The sequence below is a fragment of the Bombina bombina genome, chromosome 4 (assembly GCF_027579735.1).
Source record: "Bombina bombina isolate aBomBom1 chromosome 4, aBomBom1.pri, whole genome shotgun sequence".
NCBI lineage: Eukaryota > Metazoa > Chordata > Amphibia > Anura > Bombinatoridae > Bombina > Bombina bombina.
Window position 1 is genome coordinate 1,075,041,583 of NC_069502.1, and position 22,520 is coordinate 1,075,064,102.

A 22,520-nucleotide genomic window follows, 5' to 3' on the forward strand; every position below is an offset into this window, starting at 1 on the left:
AGGACTCACAAGATCATGTTGACCTGTTCCTCTCTGACATTTTTGAATCTGAAAGAGTTGGAACAGATGAAAGAAAGTGTAAGTATGTTGGCATGGAGACGTATCCTAGTCCTTTCTCCTAGCAACAAGCTTAAGCTTACCTTGTTTTCTCAGTAGTACTTACATATTGTGGGTGACTGTAGTATGGGTGACCTGTCCCTCTCTGACAATTTGGAATCTGAAAGACATTGGACAGATGAAATCATTTGTAAACATGACATTTTTTTCATGATATTGCTGTGTTTTTTGAGTGACACATGCATCAAATGTAACATATACCTGTTCAAGATACATTCCCTATTGTTGTAAGTGTATTTGTCTGACATTTTTGTTCTAGTGACTGTTTTACCATTCTGCCTGCAGGCCCCATAGTAAGAATGTGTATTGTTTTCCAGTGTGCATAGTATTTCTTTATCTTTTATATTTCTCTGTCTATGTTTGTTTTAGTTATGTGTATGAAATTCTTAGTATGTGTTATGGGTAAAGTCAGAAATCCGGGTAATCCTAGGATTACCTGGGTAAACCTGACATTACCCAAGCGGCTGTGGGTAAAGCCCGATGTAATGTACTGTAATTCCCCCATCTACACCATTTTTTTTGCCTCTGTCTGGGGGGGTTCAAGGAAGGCGCCTCGCCGATCCTCTGGCATCCACCCCAAGTGAACCTTGGGGAATGAGATTTACAAGGGGGGCTTTGCCCCCTTAAACCACCAGGCAGAGGCAAAAAAAAGATAGAGAAGATTTCTGAATTACAGTGCATATATATGTTTGATGCGGCTACTCAATGCACTCTGAGATGATTTATCATGTTACATTGGGCTTTACCCACTGCCGCTTGGGGTAAGGTTTACCTGGGTAATGCTAGTATTACCCAATTTCTTACTTTTTCTGCAACATATGAATTTCTCATATTTTCCTCTAATTTACCAACTCTTCTGAGGGTGAATGGATCATCTGTATTTTTGTCATATTTAATTGCATGACTGCCTCTGGTGTCAAAGCTCTTTACAGCATCTTCTCCCATTCATTGAACTGTAATTTTTACTTATTCTTTTGCAAATGCAAGCTGAAAAAATATTTCTGTATTTCTATTTTATTGCATAATATATTCGGTTTTGATACATAAGCAAAATTACATATACTAACCAAGGGCTAAATTACAAGTGGATCGCTGTTTAGTGTTCCCGCTAGTGCGCAAAGTGCCATAGAAGTAAGCTTTTTGCGTGTGCTGGGTAGCATGCGTATTACAAGTTGAAAGTAAAAAGTTTTCACATTAGCGCTAACCCAACGTGCAAGAAAAGCCAAAAAGAAAAGTGGGCGAAAAACCCTACTCGCACAAAAACCTGATCCCATTTTCTCAAATGCACTAACCCAACATGAAAATATTTCACATTCCAATGTTCTTAATACATTTTATTCATAAATACCTTTTACTATATTACTGTATATGATTTTTTTTGGTAAAATATTTATCTATACCTATATCTATAGATGCTATGTGCAGAACATTGGAATGGGAAATATTTACAGTAAATAAACAGTATAACACTTTATTAAAATATTTATTGCATAAATATGCTTTAACATGTTTTCATCTACTTGACTACAAAGCGCTCCAATGCACTTAAATATATGTCTTTATATATATGCATATGAATTTATGTGTTTATATATATATATATAATTCGACCCCTCTGTATGGGAATTAGAGGGGGAATTAGAATATATACATATATATATATCCCTATATATAGGGAATTAGAATACGTTATGAAAATAATTTCGGCCACTCTGTATGGGAATTAAAATACGTTATGAAAATAATGAATACTAACAGAGAAGTTTTTTTTCCATAGTAAAAGATAGTTGAACATGTAGCATAGTAAACATTATGGCCTAGATTGCAAGTGGAGTGGTAAAGAGTGCTAACACAGCTCATGTTAAATAAATAGCGCTCTTATGGCGAGATTACGAGTTTTGCGTCAGGAGCTATGCGGTGCTAATGAGCATTTTTTTCTCACCGCTCACTTACATACAGCGCTGGTATTCCGGGTTTTCAGAAACCTGGCGTTAAAAGACAAGAAGTGAGCCTAGAGAAAAATTTAGCTCCATATCTCACTTCAATACCAGCGCTGCTTAAGTCAGCGGTGAGTTGGTCATACGTGCTTGTGCGCGATTTCCACCACCACCCACACAACCAACCCCCCAAATAAAATCCTAAATAAAAAAAACCTAAGCTCCCCATTGCCCTGAAAAGGGCATTTGTATGGGCATTGCCCTTAAAAGGGCATTTAGCTCTATTGCGGCCCAAAGTCCCTAATCTAAAAAATAAACCCACCCAATACATCCTTAAAAAAACCTAACACTAACCCCCTGAAGATCGACTTACTGTTCTGAAGACTGGACATCCATCCTCAAGGAAGCGGCAGAAGTCTTCATCCAACCGGGCCGAAGTCCTCAACAAAGTCAGGAGAATTCTATCAGCCAATCGGAACTAAGATGGAAAAAAATCCTATTGGCTGATGCAATCAGCCAATAGGATTGAGCTCGCATAGAATGATTGAACTTCATCAGCCAATAGGATTTTTTCTACTTTAATTCCGATTGGCTGATCTTGGATGAAGTCATTTAAAGGAACCTTCATTCAGTAAGAAGACTCCGGATGAAGAGGATGCTCCACGTCGGATGTCTGGAAGATGGAGCTGCTCCGCGTCGGATGGATGAAGATAGAAGATGCCATCTGGATGAAGACTTCTGCCCGTCTGGAGGACCACTTCGCCGTGCTTGGATGAAGACTTCTCCCGGCTTCGTTGAGGACTTCGGCCCAGTTGGATGAAGACTTCTGCTGCTTCCTTGAGGATGGATGTCCGGTCTTCAGAACAGTAAGTCGATCTTCAGGGGTTAGTGTTAGTTTTTTTTAAGGGTGTATTGGGTGGGTTTATTTTTTAGGTTAGGGTTTGGGCAGCAATAGAGCTAACTGCTCTTTTAAGGGCAATGCCCATCCAAATGCCCTTTTCAGGGCAATGGGGAGCTTAGGTTTTTTTTAGTTAGGTTTTTATTTGGGGGGTTTGTTGTGTGGGTGGTGGGTTTTACTGTTGGGGGGGTGTTTGTATTTTTTTTTTACAGGTAAAAGAGGTGATTACTTTGGGGCAATGCCCAGCAAAAGGCCCTTTAAAGGGCTATTGATAGTTTAGTTTAGGCTAGGGGGCTTTTTTATGTTGATAGGGCTATTAGTTTAGGTGTAATTAGTTTAAATATCTGTAATTTGTTTTTCATTTTCTGTAATTTAGTGGGGGGGTTGTGATTTAGCTAATTTAATTTATTTAATTGTATTTAATTTAGTTAATTTATTTAATTGTATTTAATTTAATTTAGTTTATTTAATTGTAGTGTAGTGTTAGGTGTTATTGTAACTTAGGTTAGGTTTTATTTTACAGGTCAATTTGAATTTATTTTAGCTAGGTAGTTATTAAATAGTTAATAACTATTTAATAGCTATTCTACCTAGTTAAAATAAATACAAACTTACCTGTAAAATAAATATAAACCCTAAGCTAGATACAATGTAACTATTAGGGTTTATTTTATAGGTAAGTATTTAGTTTTAAATAGGAATAATTTAGTTAATTATAGTAATTTTCTTTAGATTTATTTAAATTATATTTAAGTTAGGGGGTGTTAGGGCTAGATTTAGGGGTTAATACATTTAATATAGAGGCGGCGATGTTGGGGACAGCAGATTAGGAGTTAATAAGTATAATGTAGGTGGCGGCGATGTTAGGGGCGGCAGATTAGGGGTTACTAATATTTAACTAGTGTTTGCGAGGCGGGAGTGTGGCGGTTTAGGGGTTAATATGTTTATTATAGTGGCGGCGATGTCCAGAGCGGCAGATTAGAGGTTAAAAATTGTATTATAGTGTTTGTGAGGCGGGAGGGCCTCGGTTTAGGGGTTAACAGGTAGTTTATGGGTGTTAGTGTACTTTTTAGCACTTTAGTTATGAGTTTTATGCTACGGCATTGTACCATAAAACTCTTAACTACTGACTTTAGAATGCGTTACGGATCTTGGAGGTAGAGGGTGTACCGCTCACTTTTTGGCCTTCCAGGACGGACTCGTAATACCGGTGCTATGGAAGTCCCATAAAAAAAGGGTTTACGAAGTTTAAGTAAGTCGTTTTGCGGTAAGGCCACAAAAGTGTGCGGTGCCCCTAAACCTGCAAGACTCGTAATACCAGCGGTAGAGAAAAAGCAGCGTTAGGACCTGTTAACGTTGCTTTTTCAGTTTACCGCAAAACTCGTAATCTAGCAGTAAGATAGCTACAATATAACTAATAGTTATATTGTATCTATCTTAGGTTTTATTTTTATTTCACAGGTAAGTTTGTAATTATTATAACTAGGTAGACTTAATAGTTATTAACCCTTAAAAGGGCATTTTTTTATTTTGGGGGGCTTTGTTATTTTATTAGGGGGCTTAGATTACGTGTAATTAGCTTAAAATTGTTGTAATATTTTTTAAATGTTTGTAACTTATTTTTTTTATTTTTTGTAACTTAGCTTTTTTTATTTTTTGTACTTTAGTTAGTTTATGTAATTGTATTTAATTGTAGTTATTTGTATTTAATTTATTTAATTAATTTAATGATAGTGTAGTGTAGGTTTAATTGTAACTTAGGTTAGGATTTATTTTACAGGTAATTTTCTATTTCTTTTAGCTAGGTAGTTATTAAATAGTTAATAACTATTTAATAACTATTCTAACTAGCTAAAATAAATACAAAGTTACCTGTAAAATAAAAATAAATCCTAAAATAGCTACAATGTAATTATTAATTATATTGTAGCTATCTTAGGGTTTATTTTACAGGTAAGTATTTAGTTTTAAATAGGAATTTATTAAAGTATAGTGTAGTGTTAGGTATAATTGTAACTTAGGTTAGTTTTTATTTTACAGGTAAATTTCTCTTTATTTTAGCTAGGTAGCTATTAAATAGTTAATAACTATTTAATAGCTATTGTACCTAGTTAAAATAAATTGAAAGTTACCTGTAAAATAAAAATAAATCCTAAAATAGCTACAATATAATTATAATTTATATTGTAGCTATATTAGGGTTTATTTTAAAGGTATTTATTTATTTTAAAGGTAAAAGTATTTAGTTTTAAATAGGATTAATTTAGTTAATAATAGAAATATTATTTAGATTTATTTAATTAATATTTAAGTTAGGGGGGTGTTAGGGTTAGTGTTAGACTTAGGTTTAGGGGTTAATAATTTTATTACAGTTGCGGCGGTGTAGTGGGGGGCAGGATAGGGGTTAATAAATGTATTATAGGTGGCGACGGTGTAGGGGGGGCAGATTAGGGGTTAATAAGTTTAATATAGGTTGTGGCGGGGTCCGGGAGCGGCAGTTTAGGGGTTAAATTATTTATTTAGTTGCGGCGAGGTCCAGGATCGACAGGATAGGGGTTAATAACTTTATTATAGAGGGCGGCGGTATAGGGGGGGCAGGATAGGGGTTAATAGGTATCATGTAGGTGGCGGCGGGGTCTGGGAGCGGTGGTTTAGGGGTTAATACATATATTATAGTTGCGGCGGGGTCAGGGAGCAGCAGTTTAGGGGTTAACATGTTTATTATAGTGGCGGTGGGCTCCGGGAGCGGCGGTTTAGGGGGTAATACATTTATTCAGTTGCGGCGGTGTAGGGGGGCAGATTAGGGGTGTTTAGACTCGGGGTACATGTTAGGTTGTTAGGTGTAGACAGCTCCCATAGGAATCAATGGGATGTCTGGCAGCAGCGAACATGACCTTTCGCTATGGTCAGACTCCCATTGATTCCTTTGGGATCCACCGCCTCCAGGGCGGCGGATTGAAAACCAGGTACGCTGGGCCGGAAAAGTGCCGAACGTACCTGCTAGTTTTTTGATAACTAGCAAAAGTAGTCAGATTGTGCCGCACTTGTGTGCGGAACATCTGGAGTGACGTAAGAATCGATCTGTGTCGGACTGAGTCCGGCGGATCGAAGCTTACGTCACAAAATTCTACTTTTGCCGGTATCTAGGGCTTGATAACTGTCATGATTTCGTCCGTTCATTGCCGTGTCGCCGCGGCTCCCGGATCTCCTCTGTGTGACTGACGTCACGTTGCTTAGCAACGTGACGCTTTCTCGACACACCCCTCTGATGACGTTGCCGCTCCTGCCTTTAAACCACGGCGGGAGATCTGAATCGGGGCCCGTTTGTTTGTTTCCCTTGGAGTTTGTGAGTACCTTGTCAAAATCTGTTTTTCCTGATACCGACTTCTGCCTGCCTGACTAAGCCTTTTGCCTTAACCCTTTTGCTGATATTTGGATACCGACTTCTGCCTGTCTGACCAAGCCTTTTGCCTTAACCCTTTTGCTGATATTTGGATACCGACTTCTGCCTGTCTGACCAAGCCTTTTGCCTTAAACCTTTTTTGCTTATGTTTGGATGCCGACTTCTGCCTGCCTGACCTTGCTTTTGCCTTATTCCACAATCATTTCTTTGATTAATAAAACCTGCTTAAAGGGACATTTTCTTTTACAAACTGCAAAGGAGAACTTTGACTTTCTGTTTTGTTATAAACCTGCTTAAAGGGACATTTTCTTTTACAAACTGCAAAGGAGAACTTTGACTTTCTGTTTTGTTATAAACCTGCTTAAAGGGACATTTTCTTTTACAAACTGCAAAGGAGAACTTTGACTTTCTGTTTTGTTATAACCTGCTTAAAGGGACATTTACTTTTTCAAAGCTGCAAAAAGGAACTTTGTTACAAGCCTGCTAATAAGGACCTTTTTTCTAAGCTGCAAATAAGAGCATTTCCTTTATATTCTTTGACCTGCTTAAAGGGACGTTTTTTCCTTTGTGGTTTCCCTGCATTCTGGAGCAACTATTATTTTTTGTAATTTTTCTCATCTGTTTCCTGAGTGGGTCACGTCCTGGATATTTCTCAGTGTGCTAGCGTGTGCTTTCTATTCACGCTAGCAGTTGGGTTGCATCCCGGACTGATTCCAAAGCGTCTGACATTACAAACGGGCCATAAAAATGGACCCCACTGAATTATCCATGGCCGTGGCTCACCAGGGACAGCTTTTGGGATCTCATGCCACTCACTTGCAGTCTCTGGACACTAAACTTGATCAAATAACTGCTCTATTACAAAATTTGGTTGCTACCGCACCTCCCAATCCTAATCCCAATCCTAATCCTATTGAGGCATTACCTCCTTCGATTCCTAACAATCAGTCTCAGGTACAACTAAGTCCCAGGATACCTCTTCCGGATAAATATGATGGGAATCCTGAAGAATGTAGAGGCTTTCTGAATCAATGCCGTCTTCATTTCCGAAATAGCCCTACTCTTTTTGCTACTCCCTCTTCTAGAATCACATTTCTTATTTCCTTAATGAAAGGAAAAGCCTTGGCTTGGGTATCACCTTTGCTAGAAAAGAATGATCCTATACTTTTGGATGTTGATACATTTCTATCTATGTTCTCAAATGTATTCGATAAACCTGGAAGGTCATCCGCTGCTGAAGCCACTCTCCTGGATTTACGTCAAGGTAATCAACCAGTCTCTCAATACGCTATTGAGTTCCGCACCCTTGCCTCTGAAACCACTTGGAATCAGGGAGCACTCAGAGCCGCTTTCCGTAAAGGACTTTCTGAGCGTCTCAAGGATGAATTGGTGTATCGTGAACTTCCAGAGTCCTTAGAAGCCTTAATAAATCTCTGTATCAGTCTCGACGCCAGGTTTCGTGACCGCCAACAGGAAAAGGATAGAACACAGAGGTCTTCAACTCGAACTCCTTTTCGTTTGGCTCCTCGTTTTTCTAATCCAGTCACTCCAGTCTCTCCTACTACTGATCAGGCTGAACCCATGGAAGTGGGAAGTATAAAATTAACTGAGACTGAACGATTGAGAAGACGGACTCTTGGCTTATGTCTGTACTGTGGCCTTAAAGGGCATTTATTAAGGGATTGTCCTACTAGGCCAGTAAAAGCCAGGGCTTAACTCTAGTCCAGGGAACTGAGTTAAGCCAAAACAGTTGCCATTCCCTATACAAGAAACTCTTTGTTCCAGTAACCCTTCTAATTGGACATAAGAAGATTTATACCCAAGCTCTAATTGATTCTGGTGCTGGAGGAGTGTTCATTGACTCTTCATTCGTCTCTGCTCACTCTATACCCTTACTAAAGAAGGAGTATTCCATTTCAGTCTCTACGGTCAGTGGAGATCCTTTGGGTTCTGGATATATTCAGTTTTCTACTCAACCCTTACTCCTCACCGTAGGAATACTTCATTCCGAGACAATTTGTTTTGATGTCATCCCCACTCCACAATTTCCTATTATCTTGGGATTACCCTGGCTCCAAATTCACAATCCCATTTTTTCTTGGACTTTCGGTGAACTCACTTCCTGGGGATCTACATGCCAGACTAAATGTCTTCAAAAGATTATCAAGTTACCACTCACTATTGCTCTCACAGTTGAAACCCCGGACTCCTTACCTATGCCTTATCATGACTTTGTGGATGTTTTCTCCAAAAAAGAAGCTGAACGTCTTCCTCCTCACCGCCCTTTTGATTGTCCCATTGATCTCCTTCCCGGGGCTGCCTATCCTCGAGGCAAGACATATCCACTTTCTAAACCAGAAAACATGGCTTTGGAAGAATATATTAAAGACAATCTGGCTAGAGGATTTATTCGACCCTCCTCTTCCCCTGTAGGGGCTGGTTTCTTTTTTGTAGGAAAAAAGGATGGCGGATTAAGACCCTGTATTGATTATCGAGGATTAAATCAGATTACCATCAAGAACAGTTATCCTCTACCCCTTATTCCTGAACTTTTTACTTATCTTCAGGGAGCCACCATATTCACCAAACTCGACCTACGTGGTGCATACAATCTGATCCGTATACGCAAAGGAGATGAGTGGAAGACTGCCTTTAACACTCGATTTGGGCATTATGAATATTTGGTCATGCCCTTCGGGCTATGCAATGCTCCGGCGGTTTTTCAACATTTTGTAAACGAGATCTTTCGTGATTTTTTGAATATTTTTGTCATCATATACCTTGACGACATCTTAATTTTTTCTCAGAATCACCAAGATCATGTGCACCACGTCAAGAAAGTACTTCAACGTTTAAGAGAATTCCATCTGTTTGCTAAATTGGAGAAATGTTCTTTCCATCAAAAATCCATACCCTTTCTGGGTTATGTAATATCGGCATCTGGATTTGAAATGGACCCTACTAAACTTTCTGCCATTTTGGATTGGCCTAGACCTGATTCTTTGAAGGCTTTACAACGTTTTCTAGGCTTCGCCAACTACTACAGGAAGTTCATCAAGAATTTTGCTACTATTACTTCTCCTCTTACTGCTCTCACTAGAAAAGGACAAAACTGTAAAAAATGGCCTCCTGAGGCTATAGAAGCTTTTGAGTCTCTCAAAGAAGCTTTTTCCTCTGCACCTATTCTCCGTCATCCAAATCCTGAGTTTCAATTTATCCTGGAAGTTGATGCTTCCTCTGTTGCTGCTGGAGCTGTTCTGTCTCAACGAATACCAGAGACTGGAAAGATTCATCCAGTTGCTTTCTTCTCTAAAAAATTCACTCCTTCTGAATTTAACTATGACGTAGGGAATAAAGAGTTGCTTGCCATCAAAATGGCATTGGATGAATGGAGACATTGGCTGGAAGGTACTTCTTTGCCATTTACTATACTCACTGATCATAAGAACCTTCTGTATCTCCAAACAGCCAAACGATTGAATTCCAGGCAAGCACGCTGGTCATTATTCTTCTCCCGGTTTCACTATAATTTGTCTTACATACCTGGTTCAAAAAATATTAAAGCAGACGCCCTTTCCAGACAATTTCAAGATTCCCCAGTTCCTGAGTCTGGTACCATTCTCCAACCTCATGAAGTCATAGCCCAGTTAACAACTTCCTGGTTACAGGAATTACAGTCTGCTCAAGGGAATCTTCCTTTGTCCTGTAAACCTCCCGATGGTTTACTCTTTGTTCCTGAACGCCTTCGTTCCAAGATTTTATTTTGGGCTCACGATAGTCCTCTTTCTGGACATCCTGGCATCAGTATTACCACTCGAAACCTCAAACAACATGTCTGGTGGCCTACTCTCTCTCAAGATGTGAAGGATTACGTCTCAGTATGCACACAATGTGCCATGAACAAAACTCCACGCCAACTTCCTTCAGGATTGCTCCAACCATTGCCTATACCTCACCAGCCTTGGACTCATGTATCCATGGACTTCATTACCGACCTTCCCTTGTCCGCTGGAAACAATACTATCTGGGTGGTGGTCGACAGGTTCACTAAGACTGCCCATTTTGTACCCTTACCAGGATTACCATCTGCCAAAAGACTCTCTGAACTTTTTATTTTACATATTGTAAGAATCCATGGATTTCCTCTAGATATTGTTTCAGATAGAGGGGTACAGTTTGTTTCTCGATTTTGGAGGTCACTTTGTAAACATTTTGGAACTACTATATCTCTCTCTACTTCTCACCACCCACAATCGAATGGCCAGACTGAAAGAGTAAACCAGTGTCTTGAAACATATCTTAGACATTATGTGGATCATTATCACTCTAACTGGACTTCTTACCTTCCTTTGGCTGAATTGGCTCATAATGCCCGGTACAATTCCTCCCTTCAGACTTCTCCTTTTCATGCAGCTTACGGATATCAGCCCAGAACATTTCCTTTGCATACTTCCTCCACAGTGAATCCTGCTTCTGATCTTACAGCCCGAAGATTAACTCGACATTGGCAGAAAATACATCGTATTCTTTCTGTAACTTCTAGACGTTACAAGTTCTTTTCAGACCTTCGACGGAAGAAAGCTCCCAAATATCGCCCTGGTGATAAAGTTTGGATTTCCTCTCGATTTCTTCGCTTGAAACAACCTTCTAACAAATTGGGACCACGATACGTGGGTCCTTTCCGAATACTGGGTCAGGTGTGTTCTACTGCTTATCGGGTGGCTTTACCCAAGACTCTCAAAGTCCATCCGGTATTTCATGTTTCTCTTTTAAAACCTGTGATGACTAACAGGTATTCTAAGCCTTTTTCTAAACCTCCACCGTTATTTGTGCATGGACACCCTGAGTTTGAGATCAGCCATATTCTAGATTCCAAGTTGCGTGGCAAGAAATTGTATTATCTCATTCATTGGAAAGGTTATCCAGTCACGGAACGTTCTTGGGAACCGGCTCATCAAGTAAATGCTCCTACTTTGATCAAGACCTTCCACAAGACTCATCCTGATAGGCCTGGTCCTGTCCCCCGGAGGGGTCCTTGAGGAGGGGGGTGCTGTCATGATTTCGTCCGTTCATTGCCGTGTCGCCGCGGCTCCCGGATCTCCTCTGTGTGACTGACGTCACGTTGCTTAGCAACGTGACGCTTTCTCGACACACCCCTCTGATGACGTTGCCGCTCCTGCCTTTAAACCACGGCGGGAGATCTGAATCGGGGCCCGTTTGTTTGTTTCCCTTGGAGTTTGTGAGTACCTTGTCAAAATCTGTTTTTCCTGATACCGACTTCTGCCTGCCTGACTAAGCCTTTTGCCTTAACCCTTTTGCTGATATTTGGATACCGACTTCTGCCTGTCTGACCAAGCCTTTTGCCTTAACCCTTTTGCTGATATTTGGATACCGACTTCTGCCTGTCTGACCAAGCCTTTTGCCTTAAACCTTTTTTGCTTATGTTTGGATGCCGACTTCTGCCTGCCTGACCTTGCTTTTGCCTTATTCCACAATCATTTCTTTGATTAATAAAACCTGCTTAAAGGGACATTTTCTTTTACAAACTGCAAAGGAGAACTTTGACTTTCTGTTTTGTTATAAACCTGCTTAAAGGGACATTTTCTTTTACAAACTGCAAAGGAGAACTTTGACTTTCTGTTTTGTTATAAACCTGCTTAAAGGGACATTTTCTTTTACAAACTGCAAAGGAGAACTTTGACTTTCTGTTTTGTTATAACCTGCTTAAAGGGACATTTACTTTTTCAAAGCTGCAAAAAGGAACTTTGTTACAAGCCTGCTAATAAGGACCTTTTTTCTAAGCTGCAAATAAGAGCATTTCCTTTATATTCTTTGACCTGCTTAAAGGGACGTTTTTTCCTTTGTGGTTTCCCTGCATTCTGGAGCAACTATTATTTTTTGTAATTTTTCTCATCTGTTTCCTGAGTGGGTCACGTCCTGGATATTTCTCAGTGTGCTAGCGTGTGCTTTCTATTCACGCTAGCAGTTGGGTTGCATCCCGGACTGATTCCAAAGCGTCTGACAATAACTAGTGATGTCGTGAACCTACAAGGACTCTTTCTGGCCACAATAGTGATGGAAAAGTTGTTTCAAGGGTACTAACACCTGGACTGTGGCATGCTGGAGGGGGATCCATGGCAAAACTCCCATGGAAAATTACATAGTTTATGCAGAGTCTGCTTTTAACCCATAAAGGGCCTAAATCAACTAACATTCCCAAATTGTTTGCAATAACGTGCTTTAAAACATCAGTTATGATGTCGTATCTATCAGGTAGTGTAAGGGTTACGGCCGCATCACAATGACAGAGCAAACTCCAAGTGTTTCGCACCGCAATCAACTGCAAACAGTCCACTTGCACAACCACAAGATAGATAGATTTAATAGATAGATACATAGATTACATAGCTCAATCGATGCAATATACATATGATCGATAGACTGTACATAGCTCAATAGATGCAATATACATTCGATAGATACGAATTACATCGATCAATAGATGCAATATACATTTGATAGATACGAATGTTATCGAATCAAAGTTGCAATATACATTTTATAGATACGAATGACATCACCCAAAATATGTAATATACATTTTATAGATACGAATTACATCGATCAATAGATGCAATCTACATTTGATCGATACGTTTGATAGTTCGATTGATTTGATATATAAATTAATCGATTTGAAATATATATAATTTCCCTGACAGAGTATAACAATAAGACATGTGGTCTGTGACCCGTGGTGTGTTAAGTAGTAATATTCTTGACATTTTACTACAACCTGTTACTCCCCCTATCAGATGAGGTCTATATGGCCTTCATTTTTGGAACCAGGAGATGGAAGAAGATGATTGTTCTGTCCTCCTACTTCTACTCCTGGCACACAGGCTTGGAAGGCAGTAGAAAAGTTCAATTCTAGGGCACGAGCAAACTGAGGATTAAGATCAACAATCAAGAATTTTTTAATTTTAATTAGTAACTATACTGTGACAACAATTATGATTGGTGTAAATAGTTGGCAAGACGGCCTGGCACAAAAGGCTGGCAGGCAGGAGGTAAATGCAATTCAAGGACACTAGGAGACTGAATACTGACAGTCAAAACAGTGATGATTGACAATTTTTGCAATACTGTTAAAAGAAATATGATTGCTGGCAATAATTGGCTAGGTGGGCCTGGCACACAGCAGGCTGCAAGGCAGGAGGAAAGTGCAATTCAATGGCACCAGCAAACTGAGGATTCACAACAACTATTACCAAAAATTTTAATTTTTAATTATTAAGAATACTGTGACAACAAATATGATTGGTGTAAATATTTTTCAAGTAGGCCTGGCACACAGGCTTGGAAGGCAGTAGAAAAGTGCAATTCTAGGGCACAATTATGATTGGTGTAAATAGTTGGCTAGACGGCCTGGCACAAAAGGCTGGCAGGCAGGAGGTAAATGCAATTCAATGGCACTAGGAGACTGAATATTTGCAGTCCAAAAAATTATGATTTTTATTTTTTTATATACTGTTACAAGAATTATGATTGGTGCCACTAATTGGCTAGTTGGGCCTGGCACACAGGCTGGCAGATATGAGTCGTGGATGGTAGGTAGGGCAGCAATTTAACACTGTATGCTGTGTAAGTGACAAAAACACAGGCCTGATAGAAAATTAAGTTAGATTACACTAGCAAAATATTTGAAAATTTTAGATTTTAATATTAAAATTATGTTAAGAAGTGCAATGCACATATGAGTGGTCGCACTGGCTGGCTGCTACATAGGGCAGCAATTAACAACAGTATGCTGTGTAAGTCAGATAGACAGTTAGACACAGGCCTGATAGAAAATAAAATTAGATTACACTAGCATAATGATTTAAAGACTTTTTTTTGGCAATTTAAAGAAAAAGGTTAAGCACATACATGTGAGTCGTGGCTGATAGCCTTGGAAGGGCAGCTATTAAAAACAGTAGACTCTGTAAGTCAGATACACACACGCCTGATAGAAAATACTATTAGATTACACTAGAAAAATGATTTAAATTATTTTTTTGGGGGGGGAATTAAAAAAAGGTTAAACACATATGAGTCGTGGCTCATAGACTAGGGAGGGCAGCAAGTAAACACAGTAGGCTCTGTATGTCAGCAAAACACACAGGCCTGATAGAAAATTATATTAGATTACACTATCAAACAAATTTAAACTTTTTTTTTTTTATATTTAAATTAAGGTGAAGAAGATATGAGTGCTGGGTGGCTGCCTGGCACAGACCAATTAACCAAAAGACTGAAAAAAAATGAGATATATTAATGCTGAGTGAGCCTGACAGACACAGGCCTGATAGTAAATGTCATTAGATTACACTAGCAAAATATTTTTTTTTTTCTTTTTAAATTTAAAATAATGTTATAAACGGATATTAACACTGGTGGCTGGCACAGAGCAATGAACCAGAGTATATGCTGTATGACACAGGCCTGATAGAAAATTAAAAAAATTACACTAGCAAAATAATTAAATTTTTTGGTTAGTTACATTTAAACTAATGTTGTTAGGGAGATATCAGTGGTGACAGTAATCACAGCAGCATATGCTGTGAGTCTTAAACACAAAGCCTTAAAGCCAGGCAAATGCTAATAAAAAAAAAAAGAAGAAAAAAAAAAAGGCACGAAATATAGCCCTAAAAAGGGCTTTATGGGGTGCTGTGCTTGCAGCAGAGATGAGTGGAGTCCTTCTGGACTGTAGTGGACACTAAATACACTAGCCTAGCTATGTTTTTCCTATTAATGTCAGGAGCAAAAACACAACACGTCCTCTCATTAAGAAAGCAAGGTCGTTATGAGTCTAAAATGGCGGATTCCGAGTAGCTGGGAGGGTCTGTGAGGGAGTGTCTGATGTTGATTGGCTCTAATGTGTCAGACGGCTATGACATAAAGGGTCAAAGTTTCCTCAATGATGACACATAGGGGCGGATCAAACATCGCCATGTGTTCGCCCACAAACGCGAACGCGAACAAGCTATGTTCGCTGTGAACCGTTCGCGGGTGAACAGTTCGGGACATCACTATTGATAACTAAGGCGAATCAGCCTCGCCACAAATACACTGTGGAATTCCAGCGTATTTGAGGTTGACGGCTTGATAACTACCCCCCAGAGTCTGTTTTTAATCCATAAAGGGCATAAATCACCTAACATTCCTAAATTGTTTGGAATAACGTGCTTTAAAACATCAGGTATGATGTTGTATCGATCAGGTAGTGTAAGGGTTACGCCTGCTTCACAGTGACAGACCAAACTCCCCGTTTGGCAGGCGGGCGAGTGGTAACTTGAGAGGTGCTGCCCGAAGATAAGCTGGTTTGTACACTTACACTACTATTAAACAAGATATGAGTGGTGGCACTGGGCAAGTGGGCACAGTATACGCTGTGAGCCTGACACAGAAAAGCCGACTGATGTTTCACAGTCCAAAAAGTTTTTTTTTTTTTTTAAATGTACACTTACACTACTATTAAATAAGATATGAGTGGTGCCACTGGGCAAGTGGGCACAGTATACTCTGTGAGCCTGACACAAAAAAGCAGACTGATGTTTCACAGTCCAAAAAGTTTTTTTTTTCTTTTAAATGTACACTTAAATGTACACTTACACTACTATTAAACAAGATATGAGTGGTGGCACTGGGCAAGTGGGCATAGTATACGCTGTGAGCCTGGCACACACGCTGGCAGGCAGGCAACTGCAATTAGATTACACAAGCAGACTGATGTTTCACAGTCAAAAAAGTTTTTTTTTTTTTAATTTACACTACTGTTACACCAGATATGAGTGGTGGCACTGGGCAAGTGGGCCTTGCACACACGCTGGCAGGCAGGCATCTGCAATTAGATTACACAAGCATACTGATGTTTCACAGTCAAAAAAGTTTTTTTTTTTAAATTTACACTACTGTTACACCAGATATGAGTGGTGGCACTGGGCAAGTGGGCCTGGCACACACGCTGGCAGGCAGGCAACTGCAATTAGATTACACAAGCAGACTGATGTTTCACAGTCAAAAAAGTTTTTTTTTTTTAAATTTACACTACTGTTACACCAGATATGAGTGGTGGCACTGGGCAAGTGGGCCTGGCACACACGCTGGCAGGCAGGCAACTGCAATTAGATTACACAAGCAGACTGATGTTTCACAGTCAAAAAAGTGTTGTTTTTTTAATTTACACTACTGTTACACCAGATATGAGTGGTAGCACTAGGCAAGTGGGCACAGTATATGCTGTGAGCCTGGCACACATGCTGGCAGGCAGGCAACTGCAATTAGATTACACTAGCAGACTGATGTTTCACAGTCAAAAAGTTTTTTTTTTTTTTAAATTTACACTACTGTTACACCAGATGTGAGTGGTGGCACTTGGCAAGTGGGCCTGGCACACACGCTGGCAGGCAGGCAACTGCAATTAGATTACACTAGCAGACTGATGTTTCACAGTCAAAAAAGTTTTTTTTTTTTAAATTTACACTACTGTTACACCAGATATGAGTGGTGGCACTGGGCAAGTGGGCCTGGCACACACGCTGGCAGGCAGGCAACTGCAATTAGATTATACTAGCAGACTGATGTTTCACAGTCAAAAACGTTTTTTTTTTTTTATAATTTACACTACTGTTACACCAGATATGAGTGGTGGCACTGGGCAAGTGTCTTGGCAGGCAGGCAACTGCAATTAGATTACACAGGGGAAAAAAAAAACAGACTGATTTTTGGGGTGCTGTCCTTACAGCAGAGATTAGATGAGTCCTTCAGGACTGTAGTGGACACTGAATACACTAGCCTAGCTATCAATTTCCCTATTAAATCAGCAGCAGCTACACTGTCCCTCCTCTCACTAAGAATGCAACTTCCAAATGAATCTAAAATGGATGCTGTCCAGGAGGTGGGAGGGTATGGGAGGGAGTGTCTGCCGCTGATTGGCTGTAATGTGTCTTCTGACTGTGAGGTAAAGGGTCAAAGTTTACTCAATGATGAAGAATAGGGGGCGGATCGAACATTGCATATGTTCGCCCGCCGCGGCGAACGCGAACATGCTATGTTCACCGGGAACTATTCGCTGGCGAACTATTCGCGACATCACTACAGGTAAGCTTTAATTTAATTTAAGATAGGGAAATTGTAATTTTAATATAAAGTAAGGGGGAGCGTTATGTTTAGGGGTTACTAGTTTAATTTAGTTTATTGCAATGTGGGGAGCTTTCAGTTTAGGGGTTAATAGTTTACTTTAGTATATTTTGTTGTGGGGGGCTTGTGGTTTAGGAGTTAATAAGTTTATTATAGTGGCGGTGGTGTAGGGCTTAATAACTTTAGTACAGAGTGGGCAATGTGGGCGGACGGCAGATTAGGGGTTAATAATATTTAAATAGTGTTTGCGATGCAGGAGGGCAGCAGTTTAGGGTTTAATAGCTTTATTATAGTGGTGACGATGTCGGGGAGCAGCGGAATAGGGGTTAATAATTATTTTTAGTGGCGGCAATGTCGGGAGCGGCAGATTAAGGGTTAATAAGTTTAATATAGTATTTGCAATGCGGGGGGCCTCGGTTTAGGAGTTATTAGGTAGTTTATGGGTGTTTAGTGTACTTTGTAGCAGTTTAGTTATGAGTTTTATGTTACAGTTTTGATTGCGGAACGGATCTTGTAGGTAAAGGCTGCAACGCTAGCTTTGTAGCCTGACCACAAAACTTGTAATGGCAGCGATATAGAAGTCCCATGAAAAAAATGTCATTTTTACGTGTGACTGACGTTGCGATACAGCCTAAAAGGCTTGCAGTACAGCTATACCGACAAGACTTAGGGGTCACCTAATTCAAAACCACCACACAAAAGTATATATTTTTACAATTTAGACACCCCAGAATATTTACCTAGAGCTATTTTGACATTTAGGGCTAGATTACAAGTGGAACGTTAATTTATTCCGTGCCCATAAACAGGCAAATTTGCCCGTTTATGGGTGCGCAATAAATAACCAGCTATTTGTGTGCGCTGGTATTACTAAGTGGGGCGCAAAACAAAACACTTTTTTAAAATAAAATGGTAACAAATATTGTAATAAAATAAATATAAATATACTTTATTAAAATAAATTTAACCTTTTTTTTGCTTATGTTTTTACTTATATTACTAAAAATATAACATTTGTGTATTCTATATTAGTAATTTACGTGTAATAAAACTCGATATAGCAAATTAGAAGAAGATAAAACTAGACATTGCAGTCACTGTGGACCTATATACATTGATGATTATAAACTCTCATGAAGTACACATTAGAATAGAATTCCTTAGTGAAATATCAACACATAGATGACACCATGAATAGATAACATTGCTATGTGGGTTAAAATACATAACCCTGTGATACCGGTAAATGTGATAAATAACACAATAGGGATAATAAAAATAATAACAATTAAAGTAATATTGTATATAGCCTAGTGGAAATCATTATATAATAATTCAGCATTTAAACCCCTAGGTTTAAATGCTTTTGAGTTTAAAGATCCACTTAAATTCACCTACGATTCTCAAAATCACCTTTTCGCCAATCTTTTTTTTACCTTTTGTAGTCCACAGTATTTCAGACTTCTAGTACTACCCTTGTGATGTTTATAGATGGGAAAGTCATCTTTACGCCATTTAATCTGTTAAAGATGTTTGTTTTTAATAAACTTTTTATTCATAAAAATTAAAGGTATTACATGAAAAGCATGAAATAAAAAATGATACAACTTAGATATAGACAGGTTTTGTACTGGTACATAAAACGTGTTGAAACATCTTAGCATCTCTTCTATTCTAAATGAGTAATTTGATCTAAAATACACGACTTCCACAAATGACAAGGTTATTATTTAGACAAGATAACACTATATCTTAAAGTTATTAATTCATATATTTGGAGAAAGAGTTCACAATTGGAGGCCCATTTATCAAGCTCCGTATGGAGCTTGTGGGCCCGTGTTTCTGGCGAGTTTTCAGGCTCGCCAGAAACAGCAGTTATGAAGTTATGAAGCTCTGAGCAGGCGGACAGGAATCGCCACAATTCAACCTGATCGAGTACGATTGGGTTGATTGACACCTCCCTGCTGGTGGCTGATTGGCCGCGAGTCTGCAGGGGGCGGCGTTGCACCAGCAGCTCTTGTGAACTGCTGGTGCAATGCTGAATACGGAGAGCGTATTGCTCTCCGCATTCAGCAAAGTCTTGCGGACCTGATCCGCACTGTCGGATCAGGTCCGCAAGACCTTTAATACATAGGCCTCATGGTTTGTTATTTTGGCGATCAGTGGTTAGAATAAAATATAGATAATCAATATCTTGTATGTTTGGGATAGTATGATGAGGTAGGGAGTTTGCCCGACTGGTAGTCATATTAAACCTGGAGGTATCTGTGCTTTTGTTTCCCATAGAAAATTGATGTCATAGAAGACATCTAGTCTGTTTATAGACATATAAAAGTACCGTTCAAGAGATATGTTTGTATTTATTTCTTGTAGCCAGTTCTGTACAGAGGGTATTTTATCTTGTTTCCAAAGTCGTGGAATCAGTTGTTTTGCGCTATTTAAAATAGTATGGAATAATTTACTATGTAATTTTGAGGGATTTTTAGGGAACAAATTAAACAGAAAAATTAGTGGATCAAGAGGCCAGTTACATTTGAATAAATAATTTATATGAACTCTGACTTCCTCCCAATATTTTCCAATGCTTGGGCAATCCCACCAGATATGATAAAGTGAGCAAATTTGACCGCATTTCCTCCAGCATTTATCTGACGCTTGATGAAAAATGTGTTTTAACCTTTGTGGTGGTAGGTACCATTGCATAAGAAGTTTGTAGTTTGTCTCTAATATTGTCGATGAGTGCTAAGAATGAGAAATGGGTAGGTAAATTGAATTCCATTTAGTTTGTGTTAACTGATAAGGCAAAGAGTCTTGCCATTTTTTGGTATATGATGGTTGTTTTTTATGTTGTGGTGATACCAGGATCTTATATATCGAGGATACTGAGTGTTTAGGTGAGTTCACGGGTGGGTGCTGCACAGTAGATAAAATGGTGTTTGTGAACGAAGTAAAAATATTCTCAGCATGGTGATGTAAGAAACGCATTATTTGGTTATATTGGTACCAAGTCATAAATGTGTAATTTCCTAGGTCTTAGTTGATCTATAGGTAAAAGTTTAGAACCATCAGTGATCAAGTAAATGTTCTCTTTTTTTATCACCCCTCTTATCTGGATCTACCATTGGGACTTTTTTCCTCAAGAGAGACTATTGGTTCTATTTTATCATTTTATTATCTCATTTGTATATTTGTTATTTTTGAATGCAAATTGATTTTTTTCTCTTTCACATTTAATATATGACATATAGATATTTATACACATATATATAATTTGACCATTTTGAGTCTTTTTTACACATCCCTTAATCATATATATATATATATATATATATATATATATATATATATATATATATATATATATATATATATATATACACGTGTATATTTGCAAACATATTCTATATGTTCAACAGAAATAGTTATAAATGAACAGTGCGCCAACAAATATAGTGCTAAAAATTATTGACCATATAAATAAATACAGTGCTAAAAATTATTAACCATATAAATATATATAAAATATACTCTTTCACAAATGTGGAAATAAAAGTCAATGGTGATGATATAAAAGTGAATATTCAGATGTCTTAGCTTAGTACCGCTAAGTCAATATTACTTGTTGAGACCTAGGGGGTCAGAATGCTCCCTCAGGCTCTGTCAGATGATGGCTCGCGGCTTCTTCAATACTTTTGCTGGTGTCCCAAAAGAACAAAATCTGTAGAAATATAGAATGGAAAAGAAGGCGCCACCATAGTGTACGATCAATGGATACAGACAAGCTTCAGATGCGCATGTAAAACTGGTACTTACAAGCTCCTTGACACTTGAGAAGTGTCACAAACGCCTTCTGGAACTTTATGAGTCGTCCAGCTAACTCCCACCACCGTCCTAGTTGACCCGTTCTATGGGGTGTTCAGATGGGTGCCGGATAACTTGCTCTCCCGATAACAATCCAGCAGCAGCTGCACAGGAAGTAAATGGGAGGGGAACAAAAGAACAAAACACAAAATAAATTGGCATAACTTGGTGCAAATCTGGTACCTATAGTGGTACCACAGACTTGGTTGTAAAAAGTTCTAATAAAGTTAAAATAATTGTGGTTTAAAATAAACATAAAACCTTCTAGGATAAACTTTCTCTGTTCTGTAGCTATATCCTTATCTTTTAACAGAAAGTTTTCCACCAGCATTAAACCTAACTTATGGGGAATACATGTATTTAAAGACGAAATTTCCCAGATGACCATTGACCAGATAATACTTGTCTTGCCAATTGATGTCTTTAAGCAAATTAGGAAGTTGAGTAGAGTCTCGTAGGTATGGATCTAATGTAACTACATACTTTTCTAGAGAAATATCAATATATTCTGACAAATTACTGGTTAAGGAATTAATGCCAGATATTATCGGTCTACCAGGAGTATTGTGTAATCACTTGTGTATTTCACTTGTGTAATCACTTGTGTAATCACTTGTGTATTTTTGTGTAATAAAATATTTGTATTGTTGGGTAATTTGGTGAGAGATATTTATATTCATAATTTTTTAATGCTCCAAAATTTTTATTAGAGTTCAGGAAAAATACAAGATCTTTTTAATATACCTCAGTAGGATTGTTCAATCACCCAAAATTCTTAAAGACTCCTTAAAGGGACACTGAACCCAATTTTTTTCTTTTGTGATTCAGATAGAGCATGCAATTTTAAGTAACTTTCTAATTTTCTCCTATTATCAATGTTTCTTCATTTTCTTGATATCTTTATTTTTAAAAAAAGCTTTTTTCTTGGTTCAGTACTCTGGACAGCAGTTTTTGATTGGTGGATGAATTTATCCACCAATCAGCAAGGACAACCTAGGTTGTTCACCAAAAATGGGCCGGCATTTGAACTTACATTCTTGCATTTCAAATATACAAAGATATATATAAAGATACCAAGATAATTATGAAAATTTGATAATAGGAGTAAATTAGAAAGTTGCTT

The 22,520-nt window shown here is 38.5% G+C and overlaps 1 protein-coding gene and 1 long non-coding RNA gene across 2 annotated transcripts in view; one reads left to right on the forward strand and one right to left on the reverse strand.

Moving 5' to 3' along the window:
* Positions 1–22,520, forward strand: part of KCNK12 (potassium two pore domain channel subfamily K member 12) — a 237,150-nt gene that overhangs the window by 112,170 nt on the left and 102,460 nt on the right. The gene's annotated exons all lie outside the window — the stretch shown is intronic.
* On the reverse strand, positions 32–21,483 carry LOC128655775 (uncharacterized). The gene is made up of 3 exons (XR_008401902.1): positions 21,350–21,483; positions 164–217; positions 32–48 (listed from the first exon to the last, which is right to left on the reverse strand). It is a non-coding gene; the product is annotated as an uncharacterized LOC128655775 (long non-coding RNA).